We start from the raw sequence: 23956 nt of genomic DNA, 5'->3' as shown, positions 1-23956 counted from the left end.
AATACAAGGTTGATAGCACCCAAAGAAAACATTTCAGATTGTCCTTTAGACTCAACATTCACACACAGACACAAACACACGTGCATGTGTGCATATGTACACACACACACACACACACACACCCATCAAATGCACACCTACATATGCATCTGCATGAAAAGGATTATTCCTCCGCAATGAAAACACCCATTCATACACACAAACACATGCAGAGAATTAACTGAGTGAGTGTATTCACTGCTATTCTATGAAGATATGTCTGATACCCAACAGAGAGATCCATTGTAAACATTGGACAAGGATTGAAAAATCAGAGCTTCCCCCGACAGAGAATGATAGGATACCATCTCATGGGGGAAAGAATGGAGACTCCTAGTGAGCAGAACAGAGGTCACCCATAGGAGCCTCTGGTTGGCTGCTCTCAATTTTGCATGATGCTCTTAGATGATTAATTAACTTTTGTTTCCAAATATATGACTCATAGCAGGAATAAAATTATACAGCTTATCAGAAGAACAATGGAAAACAAACCTTGACCACCCAGGAGAATCTAATTAACATGAAGTCTCTGAAGGGTGGTACATTGACCTTCATCAGTGGCAATTCCTGAGAAAGAAGGGGGATTCTATGTCCCAAGATTTTTGTTTCATAAATAGGACTGTTGGTTTTGTGATTCAAAGTTGTTCTTACTCATTGTGAAAGAGTTTATAAGTACCATAGTCACTGTAGCAGTTTCTTGGGGCTATTTTGTGAAAATGCAATCCTTACCCATTAATACTTTCACGTTTCTGGAGGCCAGAAGAACAAAAATTGGTAGAAATAAAAATGTCAGTAAGACTTCTATCATTCTGAGGTCCTAGGAAAAAGCTGTTGCAGCTTCTAGTTTCTAGTGGTACCCAGATTCCTTGGCTTGTAACATGATCCCTTCAGTCTTTGACGCTGGTCATGTGGCTTTTTCTCAGTAGCAACATCTTGCTTTCTTATAAAATGCTTGAGTGCAGTCAGCCTAAGGTACCCGTGGCTGTCCTATGTTCTGTTCACTGAATGACTACATGTTTTTCTCATGTGATAGCATCTTGCCATTCTACCCTCTGAAGTTCTCTTATAAGGAAGGATACTTGTGGTTGCTAGCTTGGATAATCAAGAGTAATTGTTTCATCACAAAAAAATTCCCCAGAGTCAAGAGTTGTAATGCATGTCTACAATACTGGCATGGGGATGATGGAGACAGAAGGATCAGTCATTCAAGGTCATTCTCACCTACATAGGGTGATTGGGGCCAGTCTGGGCTTCATGAAGCCTGTCTCAAAAATATTAAGGCTTAATAAAAAAAAAAAGGCTTACTCACATTTTCAAAGGCTTTTGTTTGCTCATTTACAAATTTTCAGTACCAAAGGGTAGGAAAGTCAGATTTGATCTACTAGAGTCAAATTAATAAAAGAATGAAACCTAGATACAATGGTAAAAGCAATGTTATCCTTCTTCTATCACCTCCTCACATGTAATCCCAAGTCATCATGTCTATTTAGTGTAAACCAAACCTTTTATTTGAAGACATGTGCTCCACAGTCTGCAAGCACTCTCTACACTGAGAACACAGTTGAGAAAGAAATCCTATTCAGTCTCTGAACTCCACTTTCTCCACTGGGCTTTCATAAGCATGTATGCCAGGCTATACAGAGGGGAAGCTAGAGTATGAATCATCAAAGATTTGACGTTGCAATTAACATCATATTCTGCGTTTTCTAGATATTTGGTCAAACGGGCATTGAGTCAGGAGGAAGAAGTACATATATTGGACAGGTTTTATAAGCCAACTGATTTAAGATCCCTTTGTACACACTTTTCAACCCGATGACTAAATAATTGCTGTTCTTATCCTCCTTTTATACATGGAGAAAATAATGAAAAATGTCACGTCTTACTTGGCTGAAAATCAACATAATCTGTCATGAAAGTGTCATTTTCCTTAACTTTAAAATAAGTGGTAGGAAGCTCAGAAGTTAATTTGTCATAAACACATAGATATGTGTGGCACTTCCAGAAATTGAAAGAATATCCTTCTTCAAAAAGATATTCCTGAAGACAAAGGTAAAAAAGAAACAGTTTTCAGGCAAAATGAACTGAGTTGTGTCACAGAATACCTTTTTGTTTTGCTGTAGCGCATAACTTCACTTGCTTAACCCTTGAGATAAGACTGTTTCCACTTAAGATGTATTGATAGCACTAAAAGACACTGTATATAGTACACTGTATATAGTGCCCCTATATATAGGGGCACTTCTCATCTGAGACTAAATTGTAACCCAAATAAAGAGAAAAGTGTGGAGGGCTCCCTTAAGTCTAAAATCTGGCAAAGGAGAGCATTGACTCCTAGCATCTGAAAAGTGTGGCACAGCATGAGGACTTGGGGTACAGTAGGAGCTCCAACATAGGGCACAACAGAGCATTTAACTTCATGCTTTCTGACATGCTGCAGACTAACCTTGGTTGAATGGTTCATTGGCTAAAGCGCCATCCAATGAGTCTTGGTACTGATCTCTGTACTGGCCGAGCCTCCCTCAGTGCTGGACTTGAACAGCACCATTTAACGCTTCCATGTATCTTTTAAAGGTGAAAACATGTTAATAAATTGAAAGTTTCATGAATAAAGCTGTCTGTGAAATTACCCACCTTATTTGAGTGAATACACTCAGTGAATTTATGATGATTAACGGTAATACGATGAACACCACAGTGCATAATAATGATTTTCAACATCTTATAAAAAACATTATCAATATTTTATATACCCAAACAAACAGTACAACATTGGAGAAATTCAATGAAAAAAAATTTGAGCAAGTCATGGGAAGCGGGGAGATGGGACCCAGCAATATTCTCTCTCTGGGGACAGAGGCCTCTCTTCTATTCATGAATGTGTCACTTTTGCATTTTTGAGAGGCAACGGTGCAGTTGGAGAATGGCAGGAAGAGAAGTGACTGTCGCAAGAGACTGCCTCAAAGGACTAAAGTATCCTCTAAACACATAGGAGAGCACAAAGACAAAACTTCCTGCAAAATTAGTAACGCTTAATGTCTAGATTGCAGGAAGCATGTCAGCAAGGCAGCATAAAACCATACTCCTTCAGTAAAATGTGAAGAAGTGCAACACCAATGTCTGAAAAAAAAAACATGCTTTTAATGGTACCAATCTTAGCAAGCAATCTCTTAAATTCAAAGAAAATGCACCAGGAAAGAAAGAGGAAAGCTAGTCCAGGGATTGCTACTGACATGGAGCACCAAATATGCTGTCTGTCCAACCAACTGTGTGTAAAAGTATTAAGCATATTTTAAAGGCTTCGGGTAGATCAGAGCACACGCTAACAGTCTGTATGACCGGGGCTTTAAAATGGGCATAATCTAGAATGGGAGTGCTCAACACAATAAAATTCTCCGGGGCTAATCAAAGCAGAGGGGAAAACAGGCTTTTTGCAAACTGGGTGGTAAAGGGCAAGAGATCCAAGAGATGCAAGATGTAGGTGCATTCAAGACTTAGGTGAGGAGCACCGCTTGGCACACAGCCATTCCCATGACACACACAAGACAGGCACCAAGGGGATGGTATGTACACAGTGAGGAATGTGCCACCAAGAAACAAAGAAAATTAGTGCACATACTGTTCACAAATAAACAGGGAGTAGTCAAGCAGGTGTGTCACTTAAGAATTAGCAACCCAAATTCCATGTAAGTAAACTGAATCTTATGTCAGTAGAAAATGTGGAATAGTCTTCAAAAATAGTTACATTTATGCAAACAAATATTTTGGAATAGAAAATAAAAAAAATAAATCTTTAAATCAGAAATTTAGCATGGGAATTTGGAGACGGGTGGGAGAGAGAGAGAGAGAGAGAGAGAGAGAGAGAGAGAGAGAGAGAGAGAGAGAACAGTTATTTAAAACCAATGTATTCTAGTACCCAAAGATTACTTTTCAAGGTGACAAAATAACAATAAAGTAATTACTTACAAATATCATTAAAAACTCAGCAAAATGAGATAAAAATAAAATAAGCCAAAAACCCCTCACAAAGATACAGAAAGTGGGAACATGAAGAGTGAGTACAGAATGAGGAACATTGACAGACTAGATTTTCCTAATGAAAACAAAGCAAAACATGGATCAAAAACTCCAAAATTAAAAAACACAATGACACCAGTATTTAAATGTGCAAGTCATGATTAGTCTCTGTAATTAAACACCTGCATCTACAGGACAAAACAGGCCAGCATCTGTGGCAAAAGGATTCTAGAGGGATGAGTTCTGCAACATATACAGGCCATAGCTGGGAAAAAATTCCACAGATGAACTCTATAAATTAATGTGGATCACAGTCAGCTATAGTTAGAAGTGTCAAAATCAAACTAGAAAGAAGTATCCATGACCGTTAACATTTATTGTTAGAAATTGGTCAACTCAAGAAAATGTGCCATTATTTGGTCCTCTTTGCAAAACCAAAACCAAAGCAAAACCACTTTAAGTTTGGCAGAAGGGAAAGGAATCATGAAGATGGTGTGGGAGGCGGGTGTTACATGCACAGATGTTCCTTTTTGTATCTTTCTGACATTTAGATCAAAGCTAGAATTTCACAGAATCAAAGAAATGAATAACTCAAGCATAGGTAGAATTTGTGTGAATCCAGAAAGGATTTCACATTGTCTCTTCATTACAGATAATCCAACCACAAGGCAGGCAAGGAGGAGAACTACCCTAATCAACTAATTTAGGAAGCAATATTTTCATATGCACAATAATGTCTAAAACTGAAGGAACCTAGGTATTATCCTCTGTTTAATAAATTACTTTATCACAGTTATATCAGCTAAAAGTTTTGATTCCATTAAGTACATCCAAAGATAGTTAAAATAAGAAAATATAGGCACAAAGATCCCATTTTCTTATGGTAATAATTGGAATCACAAATCAGGTAAGGTAGCATCAAGTGGAAGCTGTGGGGCAATATTAGAAACTCTCCACCAACACAGCCTACACACAAGAAACAAAGAAGCAAAATTTAACACATATGTGGAGCAGGAAAGCGAAAGGGGATTTTTGTGTACATAGACACAACTGTATGTTTGCAATATATTCACACATATAAATACATGCAATGAATTTGTTCCCATGATCTGTTCTAGAAGAATCTAGAACAAATTATACTTTAATAAAGATGATCACATCTGACTGGCAAAATTATTTTTAAGATATTGTTATTTACTAAAATCAATAAAGGTTGTTTGGACCGACCAATACTCACTTCAGAATGTGGGTCAGGAGAAGTTCACATTGAGCCTAAAATATCCTGAGATGTTATATAGAAAAAGAGCTCTCAAAAATCAGAAACACGTTATAGAAAGACTCCAGAGAATCAAGTGATTTTGTTAACAAATCCATGGCCCTATTACTCAGAAAATATTGACTCTAATGGATTATATTTTAGAAAATAAAAACAATTTTATTAGTCTATACTTACATGAATAAATAAACAAGTTAAATGTGAGTGAGTATGGATGTTTATTACAGTTGGATATTTAATACATGCAGTGAGAAAATATCAGAGGAAAATCATGATTTGCAAACATCAAGTTCTCAACATCTCAGGTGTGAACTAATGCTAAAATTGCTGAGCAAAAATATGCTAAGCCTATCTTCATCATCTCATTGCACATTCCTTTAAGGACATACTCAGTAGAAGAGGAGCTATAGAGTATAATTGTACTGGGAAACCAGGTCACCACATTAACCAACTGATCAATGTTGGGATCACCTGGACTGTGACAAATCAGGACCATGTATCTTCTAATACAATTCCCAATGAACATCCCTTTCAAGAATTACTGCTACAAAGAAGGACCCAATTTTAAGCATAAGAAACTTAAGATGATTCAAAAAAAATGTTACAAGGTTGCACTACAGTGTAACTACAGAATCACTGTACAAAACATGGAAAAATGACAGGAATATAAGACTGAGATCTATGGCAGGTTAGCAGAGAGTAACAAGAAATGGCAGCTAACTTCAATGTGTCATCTTGACTTGGATCCTAGAACAGAAAAACAACATTAGTGGGACAGCTGTTAAATTTTTAATAAGGTCTGAAAGTCAGTTAACAGTGTAAAATCAATATTCATTTCCTGATATTGTCGCACTGGACTCCAGTCAGTGAAGATACCAACATTTGGGAACACTAAGTAAACGATGACCAGGGAATTATGTGGATCATTAATTTTGTAACATTTCTATGACTGTTAAATTATTTTTACATTTATCTGCGTGTATGCGTGTGTGTGTGTGTGTGTGTGTGTGTGTGTGTGTGTGTGTGTATGTGTAAGTTAGAGAACAACTTTTCAACTGTTAAAAATCAGTTGTCTCCTTTACCACCTAAGTTTCCAGTATTAAACTCAGCCCATCATGCTTGGATACAAATATCTTTACCCACTGAGCCATCTCAGCATCCCAGGAAATTATTTTAAAATGAAAAACCTTAAAAGTAAGAATAAAGTAAGTGAATCATTATTGGAGATAGGCTTCCTGGGGCTTCTCTGTAATAGTCACTCCTTTCCATTTTAAATTAACTTCTAGCAAATGTTGAGGACCACTCTCCAAGGATCTGTGAGGTGATAGAAGAAACTGGAGGCAGTTGGAATCATTGGAATTTAAAGATGGTGCTAGTATTGCTATCACAAATGTCCCCAAAGGCTATTGTAGTGAGGTCTTGTTCTCCAGAGGGTACTACTGGAAGACAGAGAAACCTTAGGAAGATCATCTTGTAGGAGGTTGTAGGACAGAGCCAGTAAGGAGGAAGACTGAGCAATCTTGGTCACTTCCTCTTTCTCTTTTCATCCATCAATGACGCAAACAGGCCTTCCTGTTCTCCATGTTATGTTCTGAAGTGTCCCCACAGGCTTCAAAGAAAAAGGGCAACTCCTCTACATCAAAACATCCAGAACAAGCATCTTTTGCATCGACCTTCAGGAAGTCTAGGTTTCAATGCGTACTTAGTAGGAATAACTTAGCTGAAGCTAGTCAATACAGAAGAGGAGGAAGAGAACACCAGGAGAACATTGTCAAGGTCCAGATCAATGAGGAAAGGGAAATAAACTGAAGTATCCATAACCATGTTTGAAGAAACAAGCTAAAAGGATCCTTGGAATACTCTATGTGTGTACCTTGGGAAGAAAGTCACCTGGTCAATGGTAAGAACCTATTGGTAGCTGTCACAGATTACCAATCTGCTTCCTGCAGAAGAAGATGGAGAAAGTTTCTCATCTAGCGACAGTGAAGAGGTGATTATATCCAGCTGTTAAAAGTAGAACTTGATGTTAATCAAGGTTTTTCAAGAGTGCTAGGATAGGATCCAAAGCAAGTCTGCAGGTTCAGCACCCTGTAAGTCAGGTCCAGCAGCATGTAAGAATCTCTCACACACAAAATCACTGCTGGTTCCAAAACATTATGCATGCTACTTTATCCTTTACTCCGCTACTTCCTTCCTTTCTCTCCCATCTCTACAACTCTCTCCCTCTGGTGCATGTGTTTGTGTATGTTTGTACACATGGAGAGACCGATGGTCAACAAGAGGCATCTTCCTCATCCCTCCTCTACTTCATTTCTGACACAATCTTTCACTGAACCTAGAGCTTGCCATTTAGCTAGAGTGTTGGCCTGCTGCCCATGAATCCAGCCATATGTGCTCCCTTATGGCTGAGTGACAGATGTGTGCCTCACTGCTTGCTTTTATGAGGATGATGAGGTGGAGAACTCAGATCTCGAAGCTTGTGAGGCAAGCACCTTACCCAAAGAGCCATCTCCCAGGGATCTGTTACCCTATTATTTCGGCTTTCATAGGTTTACATTGAACTGCCTTATATTCAGAAAAACTTAAACAGCCTTCTGTATTTTTCATTCAAATTAGGTGCGTTTCCAAGTGGAAGTTGAAATCAAGTTGCCAGCATTATAAAGGGCTGTAGCACAAATTGCTAAATGGTCTTATTAATTAAAAAACCTGGAGCCAGATATTGGGGTGAAAGCTGAAAGATCAGAAGAATAGAACAAGCCAGCCACAAGTTCTTACCGCTAGGAAATCTTCAGCCAAAGAGAGCTACTTCCTGTATACTCACACCTTATATACCTTTCTGTACCCTGTCAGCTTTCTTCCTCTCTCTGCCCAGCAACATCACTTCCTCTTTTTACCCAGCTCTATTACTTCCTGTCTGTCTGTACAGACCTCCAAACTTGTATAGTTAACTAGTGCTGGGATTAAAGGTGTGTACCACCAGATCTGGTACTGTTCCCAGTGTGGCCTTGAACTCACAGAGATCCAGATGAATCTTTGCCTCCTGAATGCTAGGATTAAAGGTGTGTGCCACCACTGCTTGACCTCTATGTTCATATAGTGGCTAGCTTTGTCCTCTGATCCCCAGGGAAACTTTATTTGTTAGAGCACAAATAAAGTATCACCACACAGGGCATGTTGTGGTTTATTTTTATTGTTTGTTGCTTTCATAACACATGTTGGCAAGAGTTGTCATGTTTCAGAAATAAATGACTTCAAATTTATTACTATTTACAAGAGGAAAAGATTTACTGTATTTAGGTTTGAAAACCTTTTATGTAGTTCTAAGTTGTTGAGAAAACATACAATAATCAGAAGACAAGACAGACCTATACCATTTCCACTCTTGCATGGAAGAAAATAAATACACAGATATTCTCAGAAAAAAAAAAGATTTGAAAACATCCTAGATGTTCCAGCTTATATAGGGAAATATTACTTTATGACTTCTTACTCTTTCTATCACGTACCTTAGTTGAATTTATTTATTTATTTTTATAGTTTAGCTTTACCTCTTAGGTTTCCTCATATAGGTGTGCTATATTCCACCTCTCGGCCCAGATAATAGTCCCTGGATTAAAGTCACTCACTTCACGCCACCTGACAGTCAAAAGGATTGGTGTACAGCAACAGTTCTCAGCATTTATATGGTTTGCCATCCAGTAAGCTGAGCTATTGGATCCATTGTTTGTAGAATACCATACCACTTCCAACTGGTGTTCCTCAAGGCCTCCAATACTACCCGAGTTCTGCCTCTGGTCCACAGAACTTTGTGCTATGAACCCCTTGTCAGGATTGTGGGTGGCTCTAATCTACCCTGGATGACATGTTGGTCTCAGAAACATGGGAAACATATCCCTGTCCTACTTTGCATCCACAGGAATTTTAAAAATGGTCTTAGGCCTTCTCTGACTGATCAAGAATACTCACAGCTCAATGTCACAGTGACCCAGGTGAATCTGCTTGTCTCCAGATTCCTTGAACCTAGGCGAGGGTAGAGAACCTGGGTGCCTTAAACTCTCAGACCTTGAAACATTCTCAAGTGCATTACCCCTGGACCTCAAGCAATATTATCTGATTACCAGGAACATCTGTCTGTTTACCTTTCTTGTTTTTCTCTCATTTGCCCTGTCAATCTCAAGGCCACTGGTGACATCAGTTCCTCTCTAAGTGAACTGGCTCTCAAGTAATTGTGTATTCTCTCTGGCTGTGTTAATTATGTAAAGAGCTTTGTGCTTAGTCCTCAAGCGCAAGACTTTTGATCTCCAAACGCCTTTCCTTACCAATGTCAGTGCAAATAAATAAATAAATAAATAAAAACTTCATTTCCCTCAAACTTACTGAGACATCTCCTCCACAGCAGCATGGCAAGGTAGAAAGCACCCTGTGACAATTACAAGTAGAGACAAAACAATAAACAAGCAAATACACAGATCTAAATCTACTATAAAATACCTTAAGATTACTATAAGCGCTATTCAGAATGACAATGGGATATTCACAAGAGCCCTTGTAATCATTAGTGTTAACTGTTGTATACCTATGCATGAAAAATTCAAATGTAAAGTTACATATTTCTATTGATGTAACAAAATACCTGGGTTGATCAACTTATTTGGAGGAAAGGATTGGCTCACAGTTTGAAGTTTTCAGTCCCTGACCACATAGCAATGCTGCTTTAGCAAGCCTGTGATGGCACAGTATGTCACACGGTACATGTGGAACATGAGAAGAAGCCTGTTCAAAATTACAGTCTAGAGCTCAAAGGTGAGAAGAGAGAAAGAGATGGGGTTTGGTTCTACTCTTCCTTCCAAGAGAATGTCCTCCTGATGCTCGAGGTTATTTGCTACCATATCCCAAACCCTTAGCACAAGGACCTCTGAGGAACACTGTAGACTCAAATTTTGGCAAGAATGAATCTCCACCAAATATGCCCATTAGTGATTTACAACTGATTGTGTTTGATGTGTATGTATTACAAGTTGCACTCAACCTGTGTATTTTCAGCATAAAGTTACTCATAAATAGTTTAGTACAGATTATTAAACATATGGAGGCATCTGTAGATATATCATAATTTAAAACAACCACAAAATCAGCATTGTGCTTACAATTAAAATGAAGGGAAAAAAGGGAGGAAGAAAAAAAGAAGAGGAAGAGAGAGGGAGGAGAGAATATGGAGAGGGCAGAAGGAATAAAAGAAGGGAAGGAAGTAAGGATGGAGGGAAGAAAGAAGGTTGAGAGAAGGAAAGACAGTAGGAGAGCAGGAAGGAGGGAGGTAGAGAATGATAAGGACAGGAAGGAGAAAGAGCCAGCTGAGATTCAGTGCGTCTCTCTGCAGCAGCAGGACCTTAAGCAGAGAGATGGCATGATATCATTTGAGATACTCAAGTTCTGAGGCAAAAACTTGCATTAGAGAGGAGGAAAGAGCTTGGGGAATGAGTATGGATGACAGCAATATATAAAAACCTAAAATATTTGTTGATTGAGTGACTACAGTTGATGAGAAAGATTGCTAATTTAAGCTTTTATTTTGTAGATATTAACCACTGTAGTGCTCCAGATGGGGAACACTGAAGAAGACAGGATTTTGAATGGAGTTGTGCAGAGAGCTTAGAAGCTGAGCTCAATATTTCACTGTGGTGAGATGGAAGCATCTTTGGTATAGTCACTGAAGATGTCGAACTGACATTTTTGCACATGGATTGGCAGCTCAGGGGAGTGAGTGGTCAAGGCAGAGGCAGAATTGTTTAGCCTCATGGGAATTACCAGAGACATGTGTGGAATGAACTGATAAAGAGCCAAAGCAAGGCCAGCACAGATAAACCTTCCAATTAGGCATCCTAAAGTGGATGGGAGGGCAGGGCAGGCAGAGGGGGAGGAGACAGCAGCAGAAGAGACAAATGTTGAGTGGCCAGAATGGAGGAAGCTAGATCATCAAGCACAGCTTTCAAAAACCTGAAAGAGCTGAGCTTCAAAGGGAAATGAGGAATAAAAGTGTGAAAAAAAAGAGAGTTCGAGGAAGATTAGGATAAGCAGGCAATGTAACCAGGTGGATTTTTCATGGAGGGTATATGATACCATTTTTTGTATGTCTGTTTGTTCAAGTTCAAGGACTAAAGAATGATAAATGACCAGTGCAGTACGGTCTCACCTTAAGGAAGACAGGAGCTAGAGAGACCGCTCAGTGGGTATGTGTGCTAATTGCTCAAACATGAGGACCTATGCTCAGATCCCTATAGCCACGTGGAAAAAGCCAAGTGTGGTTATGCATGCCTGTAACAGTAACTGTAGGAGTCAGAGACAGGAAGACAGCTGGTGCTTTTTGATCATCAACATAGCTTCAGATCTAGATAGAGACCCTGTCTCAAGGGAAGAAGGCCAAGAGTCGAAGAGCATAATACTAGACATCTTTCTCTCACTTCTGTATGATTGCACACACACAGAGTAAAAGAATGAGAAGAATATTAGATAAGAAAACCTCACCTGTTTACATTGACTCAAGGGAAAATAGTTATTGTATAGGTTGGCATAGATAGCTCTGAGAGTTGAGTATTTTATGCTTTCTCTCTAAAAGTTAAGGTAGACCCGTAGATTATAAACCCATCTCTTTGTGATAGGAATTTAGCACTGGACACATTTAGATTAAAATATACGCCCTAGGGAACAGTGTGAGGGCTTCTGAAATCCCACTGCATATAACTTAGAAGGAGTTTATGTTAAAGGCACATTCTAACAACTAGTCTTGGTATTTGGAAGGTATAATTTTCTCAACTCATTTTTCAGAAAAAAAAACTTGTTGTTTTTGTCATTTGCTTTTCTATACTTTTAGAAGCAGCTAGTTAATTCCCCTACAATTTTATTGGAGTTCTGATCGCAATTGCATTAGTGCACATATCAATACAAAGGGACTTGTCACATTTTACTGTAAGTGTCAACAATCTTGACATCTCTCCACTTTGGGTTTGAACTTCATTGACAATTTTATCTAGAAGTACACATTTCTGTATTTTTTTATTCACTTTTGATGATCTGAGAAGGGGAAATGTTTTCTCTAATTACATTTGCTGAATTATGCTGGTATACCAAAATGAAATTGATTGTACATATTGATCTCCCAGCTTACAACCACATTGACATACTCTTTCACTATTGCTAATAATTTTTAAATGTTCTGCTTTCTATGTAGGCAACCATAACATCTGAAAATAATTTGTTTTGTTTATATTTTACTGACTCTCATGCTTAAATTCCTCTTCACTTCCTTTACTGTGCTGAGCTCCTCTATCTAGCCTGACACTGACAGGAAATGCTAATCACAGACACCATTGCTCTTGCTTATTTTAAAGAAAATGTTCTAATATATTTATTTTATAAGGCAGAATGTTTTCCCTGGTTCCATTGCACGATGGGCCTCTTTTCATCATGGTAAGAAGAGTCTTTATTCCTTTTACTTAATCATAAAAGCTCACCATGTTTTGATATTTTAGTTTTCCAAGTATTTTTCTGCTCCTGTTGAGATGTACACAGTTACTTTCCGTTTAATTTCTTCAGATTAGAAACCATCTTAACAATTTCTTTGCTGTTAAGATGAGCATGTTCTGGGATGCACCCTATATGATAAACTACTACTACCTTTGACTCATTACCCTTAATGATTTTAGTCTGAGCACACACTCTCCTACACACCATTTTCTTCTCCAAGTGTGGATGTGGCAGGCAGACAGGAGAAGACTGGAATTGCCTGTTCTTTAAATGTCTGTAAACTGGCCATGGAGGCTCACACTTATAATTCTAGTATTTAGAAAGCTGAAGCACAAGGATCTCTCCAAGTTTGACTGGCCTGTGAGCCCTGACTCAAAATACAGTGTTTATGATTTATATGATAATGATAGTGCCCAAATGTTAATGAAAAGAACTGCAACAATGATAGGCAATTCTTTTTCCCCACAATACCCCTGCCCTGGAGCTCTCTCTCTGACAGCTGGTGGCAGGAAACCCATTTTCAACACAAGGCAAATGCTTGTGGAATAAATACCTATGAAAGCATACAGAAACAAGGAAAAGGGGGAAGTTGACCTAACTGCCCTACTTTCATTGTCCTGGGTAGGGAAGTCACTGGCATTCTTCTAGGCATCTACATCAGTTCCCACAGGCCTAACCAAAATACGCTTGATTGGATTCCTTCTTCCTGCCTCCCTTTCGAACAGCCATTACTGGCAGTTGTATAAAGCCCTATGGAAATGCTTTATGGAAATCTTTGATTGCAGGTTAACTTTGGAGACAATTCCCAAGACTAACTATTTCCTTATAATACTGTATGGAACTTTGTGTGTTAATTCTGTATCTTGTGCTTTGACAAATGAATTTATCCACTGTAGGAGTTTCCTGGTTTGATACTTCAAGACCTATTATAAATAGAATCATATCATCTGAAAATAAGGGTAAATTGACTTCTTCCTTTACTAATTTGTAATGGCTTATTTCCTGTTTCATTATTCTAGCTCAGATTTCAAAAACTGTACTGAACAGAAGTGGATAGGATAGACATCCTTTTGTTCTCGACTTTACTGGAAATATTTCAAGTTTTTCTACATTTATCATGACATTGACTGTGAGCCTACTGTATTTTGTTGATATTTATCCCTCATAGCCCTAGATTTTTCTAGGACTTTTATAATGAAGGAATGTTGGATTTTGTCAAAGGCATTTTTATCATCTAATGAAATTGTCATGTGGTTTCTGTCCTTGACACTATTTATGTGGTGACTTACATTTATTGACTTACATAGCTTGAACTATCCATACATCAATGGGATGAAGACAATTTGATCATGTTTGAAGAACTTTATAATGTAATCTTAGATTTGGGCTACAAGTATTTATTTAATAATTTTTGCATCTATGTTCATCAGGAAAATTGGGCTATAATTTTTATTTTTTCTGTTGCTTTTTTGTTTAATTAGTATAATGTTGGCTGTGTAAAAAGAATTTATGAAGATTATTCCCTCTTCTATTTTTATGAAGTAGTTTAAACAAGATTTAGAATTTTATAAGATTTTTCAGATCCTTACTGGCAAGGCCTTATTGCTGAAGATGCCACAAACTTGAATCATAGGACATGCAGGAATGAAGCTGTCAGTGACCTGGAAAAATCATTCCTAGTAGCTAGCTTTAAGGATAATGGAGGATTCTATGCACACTACTGGGTAAGTAATCAACAGTATTAACCTATTGTGAACCTTATACAATATATACGGCCCTGGCAAGATATTCCCACTGGTGTACCAGTGAAAGGAATATTATGGAAGTAACTACTTTATGCTTAGGTTTAAGATGTGCTGCTCAAAAGGGAAGTCATGTGTGACACTGTTGATTGGGACAGAAACCTGCAACTGACTCAGTCATAGGATCCCAGAGAGAGCAGAGTACTAGTAGGCACAGCACTAAACTCTCCTCACAGGTTCTTATCTTTATACCTATGGATAAGTGTCTCTCATCATTCATTGGAGAAGCTTCTTTTTGCAGTGGATAACAAGTAATATAGAGACACACAGCTGATCTACTGTTGTGAAAAGAGTCCATTTCTTTTTTATTATTATTATTTTATTTTACAATTAATTTAATTTTATATATCATCCACAGATTCCCCTGTTCTACCTCCTTCCATCCCCCCCCAGGCTTCCCCCCCAATCCACTCCCCATTCCCACATCCTCCAAGGCAAGGTCTCCCCTGTGGATTCAGCTCAGCCTGGTAAATTCAGTCCAGGCAGGTCCAGTCCCCTCCTCCCTATACCAAGGCTGAGCAAAATGTCTCAGCATAGGCCCTAGGTTCCAAAAAGCCAGCTCATGCACTAAGGACAGGTCCTGGTCCCACTACCTGGGGGTATCCTAAATAGTTCAAGCTAATCAACTATCTCACTTATCTAGAAGGCCAGATCCAGTTCCATGGGGGCTCCTCAGCTATTGCTTCATAGTTCATGTGTTTCCACTAGTTTGGCTATTTGTCCCTGTGCTTTTTCCAATCATGGTCTCAATATTTATTGCTCATATAATCCCTCCTCTCTCTCTCTCGCTGATTGGACTCCTGGAGCTCCACCTGGGGCTTGGTCGTGGATCCCTGCATCTGCTTCCATCCATTTCATTCAGATGTGTGGTCCTTGAGAAGCAAGCAGATGCTCCCTCACCCATGCACACACGGGCAGAATTAAGCGCACTCAATGGATTGAACATAAGTTCACGTGAAGTGGGGAGGGAAAAGTGGTGTGAGGGGTGGAGAAGGAGCTAGAAGGAGAAAATAATGGTTGGATTTGATCAAAACACATCATAGCAAGTATGAAATTTTCAAGCAAAAAAAAAGAAAATAAATATGTTTTAAAATATCAGGAAAAAATAAAAGGAATATGAGCATAAACATTATATGGATGTGATATTTTCTCTTTGGAAAACCATTTTAACTTGTTCAATATGTTTTTAAATATTTAATTATTCTACTTATACTAGGAGAGACTTGGTAATTCATATTTTTGAGGGTTTTTTTTTTTTTTTTTTTTTTTTTTTTTTGCTATTACATTGAACCTGTTAAGTAAAGTGGAAAAAGTAGCTCACATTGTTTTCCACCTCACATTCAAATTACTTCTGTACCTTCTATTGTGGTTTCCTCAAAGCTGACTCCTACTCAGGAGTTTTGTTTTGTTTTCTTTGGCGGGTGTGTGTGTGTGTGTGTGTGTGTGTGTGTGTGTGTGTGTGTGTGCATTGAGACAGGGTTTCTCTGTGTAGCTTTGGAGCCTTTCCTGGAACTCACTCTGTAGCCCAGGCTGGCTTCAAACTCACAAAGATCCATCTGCTTCTGCCTCTCCAGTGCTGGGATTAAAGGTGTGTGCCACTATCCCTTGGCTTGTTTTGTTTTCTTGATCATTCCCAACAATAATTGTCAGTTGTCCTGGGCATTTTAATGCATTTGTTTGGGCTTTGTGATTATGTATTTATTTCCATGTTAATACCTGCCCTCTCATTTGTCTTGACCCTCTGGCCTCAGATATCTTAGTGCTAGAGTCAAAGAAAAGCTCTATCATGCCCTGATGCTATCATTGATTTTTTTAAAAGAATTCCCAAGGTAGGATTGATGATGTATACCTGTAATGCAAGTATTTGGAGGTTGTAGCAAGAGAACAGCCATAATTTAAGGGCAACCTGGCTTGCTAAAGCTGCATAGGAGACACTGATAGGAAAGAGGAGGACGAGGAGGTTGATGAACTCGGGGAGTGAGAAAAATTACTCTCTTTCTTTTCTTATGTGTTTATTTTGTAGTCATTTTTCTAATTTTTACATTATTTATCTTTACCCTTGGCTAGGTAAATAATTAAGGCTATATTTTCCATAGTTTCTCTACAAGTTTTGACACACAGTTTTGTTATGTTAGTCTCTAAATATTTTAAATATCTATTGTATTTTCTCCTCAGGACAGTTTAATAACTAGAAACCTACCTTAATATATCTATATAGTACCTTATTTTTCTTTTCTGAGTTTTTACTTGACTCATAAGTCATTTTTAAACATCTATAATGTCATTACCAAATGTGCTAAATTTTATACTACACTTTGAGATATGTCTTAAGGCGTAGGCTGAGCTCAATTTTCAAATAGTCCTTGTGCATCCTAGAAAAAGAAAATCTACATTCTCCACATGCTAGGAATGTATGCTGTTCACTCATCCATTCAGTCAAGGTGTGAACAGTGTTGTTTATATTGACTCTACACACTGCTCATTTTTTTCTGCTTGATCTATGATGGTTAATATATTCACTTTTACATTTTTATGGTAGATTTATCTATCTCCTTTCATAGTTCTGTAAATTTTTATTTCATATATTTTAAATCTATAGAATCAGGTGCACACAAATTTAGAATTATTATGTCACTTTGGCAAACAGAAGCCTTGCTGACATAGCACACTTTGTTTCCACACACTGTATTTGAATTGACATGAATGTAACCTTTGCATCTGCAGAAGTTTTACTGTATTTCTGATGCATCTTTTTCCATCATTTTCCACTTGAGGGATGTTTAGTCCTAATTTTATTATCTATAACTACACTATTATTTCACGTAGGAGTCTTTATAATTAAACAGTATTTTTTGACAAAAAGTGTCTGATGTACTCATAAATATTTTAATAAGTGATGGATTAGGGTTTGTTTTAATTTTTAATATTTTAAACTTAGTATTTCTTTTTTCTGTGCTATTGGTATTATTTTTGACTTAATTTCCTGTGGTGGTTTGTATATTATCTTTGTTCTCTTCCTATGAAAAAATAAATTTAGATTAAAATAAGAAACACCTAATGAAGATCTGGAAATTTAAATCTTAAACACACACACACACACACACACACACACACACACACACTTGTAGCATCAACACTTAGGAGGATGAGACAGGAGAATGGCCATGAGTTCAAGAGTAACCTTGTCACATACCTGTAATACTAGCTCTCAGAAGTAGGATTCAGAAAAATTGCCAAGAGTTCAAAAGCAGCCTTAGCTATAGAGTTTCAAGACTGTCTGGACTGTACCTTCCTAGAATAGTTCAGAAAAAAACTAAGTAAGTACAAAAATATATGGTGAAAATGAAATTGAAATAAGAATATTTATTCACAACAAACACAACAATTTCTGATGGCCTCAATGTATTTCTGTTCTGATTTTATTTAACTTCCTAAAGTTTTTGGAGTAGACTATAATACTCACAAATATACCCAAAACTCAAACAAAAAAAGAAAGAAAGAAAGAAAGAAAGAAAGAAAGAAAGAAAGAAAGAAAGAAAGAAAAAATACAAAGAGTTCAATTAAGTGGACAAAACAAGGTCTTCACAAAGAAGATATGGGAATAGTTGTTAAACAAATGAAAGGGCTCAATATTGTTGTAAGTGTTTCCCACAGACACAATTACGATCTCTTAAGACTAAACATTTTCAAAGGACTCAAGTAAGACAGTGAATCCTCAGACAATGGTGAAATCTCAGTACAGTTTATAGCAAAATTAACTATACATTTTTCTTCTCTACTGTACAATGATTTGTTCCTAAATATTCATTTAAAAACTAAAAATAGTAGTGGAGATGGGCTGACAAGAATGACTGAGGAAGGAAAAGAGTTGGGGGACCCTAGGTCCACAGCAGAAATGGCTGTCAAGCTCCAGGAGAATGGATGTGGGATTGACTAAGGTCATCTGCTTTGGTAGGTGTAGCAGTACCTTAGGGTAATCAGATGGGATGAGAGGAAAGAGGGTACAGGTAGCCTGCATGGGTCCCTACCAAGTGTGATGAGCTGTATGATTCAGGGAAGAGTAAGAATTTGACTTTACTGGAGAGTCACAAAGGAATAGAGGTGGGCTAAGAGGAATGGCTGAGGAGGGTGGTACAGGAAATCCTAGGAGAACCCTGGGTTTACACCATATGATGACAAATCTCAATAGGAAGGCTATTATACCACAAACAAATCCACAAACCAGCAACAACAGTGGCTCAAATGGCTCATGAAAACCAAGGGAGCATACTCTTGATAGAACAGGGAACAGTGAGGAAGCAGGCAAGCACTTTTCAAAACAACTACTACCTGAGTCATATAACAGGAAAATTAACTCATATTTTTGAAGAACACAGCTGAATATTGTTTTTTCTTAGTTTTCTTCTTCTGTTAAATTAAGTCTATACTACTAGCTGAGAAACACTGTCTCCACTATGGGCTATCAATCCTGAGTGTACATCAGAAGTATGAAGATGTCTTTTAAAAACAGGTGGTTAATAACTCCTCCTTTGTCCCAGATAGTGATTCAATAGGTTTGGAGTTGGTAGCAAGAATGTGAACCACTCACAAGTTTCCAATGAATATTGGCAAATGACTGGGCACCATACTTCCAGATCCACTGGTTTATATATCACAGAATAGTTTTTTTCACAGGGAAATAATTGGTAAAAGTTTTTGCCTCAGAAGACACAGAAGCCGGGAGGTGGTGGTAACACGGGCCTTTAATCCCAGCACTCCGGAGGCAAAGACAGGTGGATTTCTGTGAGTTTGAGGCCAGCATGGTTTATAGAGCACGTTCCAGGAGAGTCAAGGCTACACAGAGGAACCCTGTCTTGAAAAAAAAGAAAGAAAGAAAAGACATAGAAAATGAAGTGAAATTCAAATAGCCCATTGTGCCACAGCGCTGGGTACACAAAGGATTTTTGATGTTGTAGGATAAAGAGCATTGTAAACCTTCAATCTTTTACTTTGTTCTCTGGATACCACCTACAAATGAACAAGAAAGGTTAAAAGTGCCAAACAAACTTTTGTCTACCAGTCCCTGGGCCTGTCCTGTGATATTGCCCCAAGCCCATCACAGTCTTCTAAAGCTACCTCTGAGTAAAACTTGGATTGTCTTGAATCATGGCTGACAAGTATCTACAAAACCTCTTGCTCCAAACAGCCACGTTCAAATGAGACTAGAGCACAAAATCAAAGTTCTTGAAGGGAAAAAGCAGTATGCCACTGCTTTTAAAGACCATCTGCCATCACTATATCAATAAAAAGATCCTCAACAATAACACCATTCTGATCAAGGTATCTTCCTCTGTGACTCTCAATGTCCTGACAGCTCTCATATTTCTGCCCACCACCTGTGCACTCAATGCCTCATCTCCAAACCCTACTCTGCTATTCTTATAACCAATAATGCATATAGCCATCTAAAGACAATTATGATGAGGTATCAAGCTGTGAGTAACAGTACTGGATGTCTGTGTGGGCCTATGATCACTCAATCCTTTGTTTTTCCATCATTTTCCTCTAAACTAATCTGTAGCTTTGAAACCTAATACTGTGAGCTATAATTAAAAATAAATAAGTAGAGGTTGGATACGTGGTTCAACAGTTAAGAGCACTTTCTGTTCTTCTAGAGAACCTGGGTTCAGGGTCCAGCACACACATGACAGCTCATAATTCCAAACTCTAGTTCCAGGGTATCTGATGACTTCTTCTTGTTTGCACAGAAATATCAGTTACTCAAGCAGTGCACTAACATATATCCATTCACACAAAATAAAATAATAACCTAAAATTAAAAGGTAAGTAAATAAGTTTGTTTAAAAGAAAGAAAGAAAACACATACATATGAGGAGCTCTGAAGGCATGGAGAGTTTAGTGGATAAAGTTATATTACATTCATCCCTACTTCCACATTTGTTTGGTTTTTACATAATTTGTATTTTGTTTGCCTTAAATTAAATTGTTTAAGACTCATGAATGAAAATCCATTTAAATCATTGTCAACAAATTCTTTCATTTCCTCAGCATCTAGAGACACAGTTTACACATTTGAGGTCAGAAAGATCTAAGGATAAAATCATAGACTCTTTTTTCTTTGTTAATTATGTGATTCAGCCCCTTTGAGACTCTCATTCTTTCTAAGAAAATATGGTGTGGAAACTGATCCACGCAACAGGTTTTAATTTTAATTTTTTTATTATTTGTTTTTCTGACACAAGCCACATGTGGAGCCCTCTCCAAGTCTGGAACTCAGTACCCGTCCAGTATTGACTCCATGAACTTTTGCTGACTGATTTTTGGGCTCCTACTTTAAAATATCTATGCATAAATGCTACTCTTCTAATATCCCGCTATGCTACATATTTTGTAGGGTGTTTTGGGACTGGTCTATCATTCCATCTTGGAGTTGATTCAGGGTATTCAGTAGTCCAAAACCAGTCTTGTCTACATGTTACTTGGTTTATAAGCACTCAAAGTAAGAAAATTCATAAGTATATGCACAGAATAAGAGGGCTGCAGTTAGGATCTTCCGAAGTATAAGCAGAGAACAGCTTTAGAAAAAAGATAAAACTGGTTGCCAACTCCCTCCCTACTTGGTTTGCAGGGATCTCTCCTATCCCTCTAGCTACTACCAAGTGTATCTCATCAACAGGCCCTTGTGTGACAGTGATGAAGGGGTCGTGTGGGAACAGCACAGCAAGGTAATAAATCAAAGCTGTGAAGGGAGAACCAGGCCAACAGGAAGAGGATGATGGCGTTGTAAACTATCAATGTGACAGACTCTAGGAACATGGCAGAACATCTCACTTAACATGCTTAATGAAGCCAGAATGAACAAAACTGGATTCAGTAAAGCTGGAGAAGACTGGATCCCCAGGCAAGGCAATGGATGTGAAGAGAAGAGGGCTATTTTTACAGTGCTAGACAGAGAGTGCTCTGACACTCACTCAGCAGTACTCAGTGCATGGGATGGTGCAGTCTATGTCCTTCCTCCTGCTTTTCTAGATCAAAAGCTTCTGGAATAAAGAGAGAGGAGAAAGTGATGAAAAGTTTCTAACTGTAGTGAAATGTAAGAATGCTCTAGGGCAATGGTGCCCATGCATCCTTTGTAGCAACATGATTAAATGAACATTCACTGGCAGGTAGACTCTTAAACTGATACATGCCTCGCCCTTGTTCTCGAAAATCAGTGTGAGCAAGGATTCCTGCAATAGTTGAGCATCCCTCTTGTTCTTACAGGAGAGAGAACTAGAGCTCAAGTCATGTGAATAGCTTGTGGTTAGGATGGACTAGGTTCACAGCAGGCAGTTTAAGATGGCAGAGTCCATAGAATGCCTTGTAGTCAAGAGATACTGCTTGAACTATTCTCGGTTATTCTCTCCTTAGTTACTCCTTTGCTTCTCTTTTCCATACATAATGCTCAAACTGAGATGGGAAATGCAGTCTGCACTCTGAGTATAAAAACCAAGGAAGAGATCAGTTGACCTAACAAGACCCTGGTTCAATCCCCAGCACAACATAAATCAGGCAATGTGGCTTAATCTCAGGACCTTTAATTTTAGGACTGGGGAAGTGGAGAGAAGCAGGTCATGATCACCGGTCACTTCAACTGTAGGGTGTTCAAGATCTCTCTTCTGGATTCTGTGAGAATCTGCATACATATGTGCATGCATAAACTCAGGTAAGTTCACCCTCAACTACAAAGCAATTCAGATAGTTTTGGGTACATGAGACCCCACATAGGACCAGCAAGCAACAAGAAAAGCACTTTTATTATAACTGACTTCTTCATAAAACAGTGTAATTTGGGACAAATCATTGACCTTGGGTTTTAAGTTTCTTCACTTCTCAGTTGAAGCTTGTACATGGCTTGAAGGTTTTTAATAGCTATCTCATTCTTACTTTGAAGCATTCTCCTTTTCACATTCAATATGGCCCACCTACATAACATGAACAGTAGAGGCACAAAGAAAGAAACAGACCTAAGATGTTTCAATTTTCCAACCTCTGGCACCTTTGGAATAAACATATTATTGTTAAATTTGGTCGAATTGTATTTGCAAGGCAAACTGAAACTTAATGTTTTAATTGAACCATAAAACTTGTAATCATCTTTGATGAAAAGGAACACAAAGTCCCACAGCAGTGAGCTCTGACAGCACTTGTTTTCAACAGAAGACAAATCTCAGTAGAAGGAGCCATTCCCATTATACCTAATGTCATGCTGAAGCCTGCTCCTTCAGTACATGCAGAGAATTCACTCTTGTATGCTGGAAAAGGAATAGTCATGAAGACTGACTTTCCAGGATCTATGTCAGCACAGGAGTCTAGGATCTCTTTAGTCTGCTCCATAACAGGGTTGAGTAGTAACAAGTCAAGATGCTGTCTGTAAGAATCTCTTCTCCACTCACAAAGTTCATCTGCATTGTTTGGCTTTCATGGTCTCTGGGGTACTTTATGGACTGTGCAATTTACAGAATTAGAAATATGACATCTATCCTCAGAGATACTGTGTACTAATGGTAGAGCCCATTCTTTCCCATGCTGTGGTTAGAAATATTAAATTTATCTTCAGAGATTCTAGATGCTGAGAATAGAACACCCATGGTTCTCACAACGTGGTTCACCAGGAGGGCATGGAGTATGTTTCTAAAGACCTATATAGTTGGTTAAGGCTGAAAACTCATGTGAGGAGATTGTTTGGGCTACAGAACCTGGAGTGCCAGCAGAGCAGAAAATGAGCACAGTCAGAGCCTCTCCCAGTAGCTGGGACATGAATGCATGAACCCTTTCATCCACCTGACAAAGCCTATTTGATGACGTCAGGATGAGGGGTTCATATAAGGTGAAAGGGAAGGGAATTGGTACTTCTATAAGAAAAGACTTCTGATTGGTTCTTCTTTCTCTCCCACACAAGTGGTTGCAACAAAAAGTCGTTGTCTGTCAACTAGAAAATACGGCCTCACTAGACTCTGAGTTTGCCGGTTTCTTGATCTTGTACATCCCAACCTTAGTAAGTGTGAGGTCAGATATTTGAAGTTTGTAAGCCACCCAGCTTGTTCAGTTGTCCATTGTCCTCTAATAGCTGCATACAATGAGACAGTAGTCTCATTTGGAGGCTAATCCAAGCAAATGGTTAAAATTCAGTGAGGAAGGCTGTGGTGCTTTTAGCTTCAGAGCATCAGACCAGCTGTGGCCCTCAGAGGAACAAAGCTCTAATGGTACCTGTCCACACTGTCACCCCACACCCCCTTTCTTCATGATTAAACCCCTCTGC

Source organism: Peromyscus eremicus, chromosome 19 (assembly GCF_949786415.1).
Source record: "Peromyscus eremicus chromosome 19, PerEre_H2_v1, whole genome shotgun sequence".
In the NCBI taxonomy this organism is placed as follows: Eukaryota; Metazoa; Chordata; class Mammalia; order Rodentia; family Cricetidae; genus Peromyscus; species Peromyscus eremicus.
The sequence above is the reverse complement of the archived record's forward strand: the minus strand, read 5'-3'. Positions refer to the sequence as shown.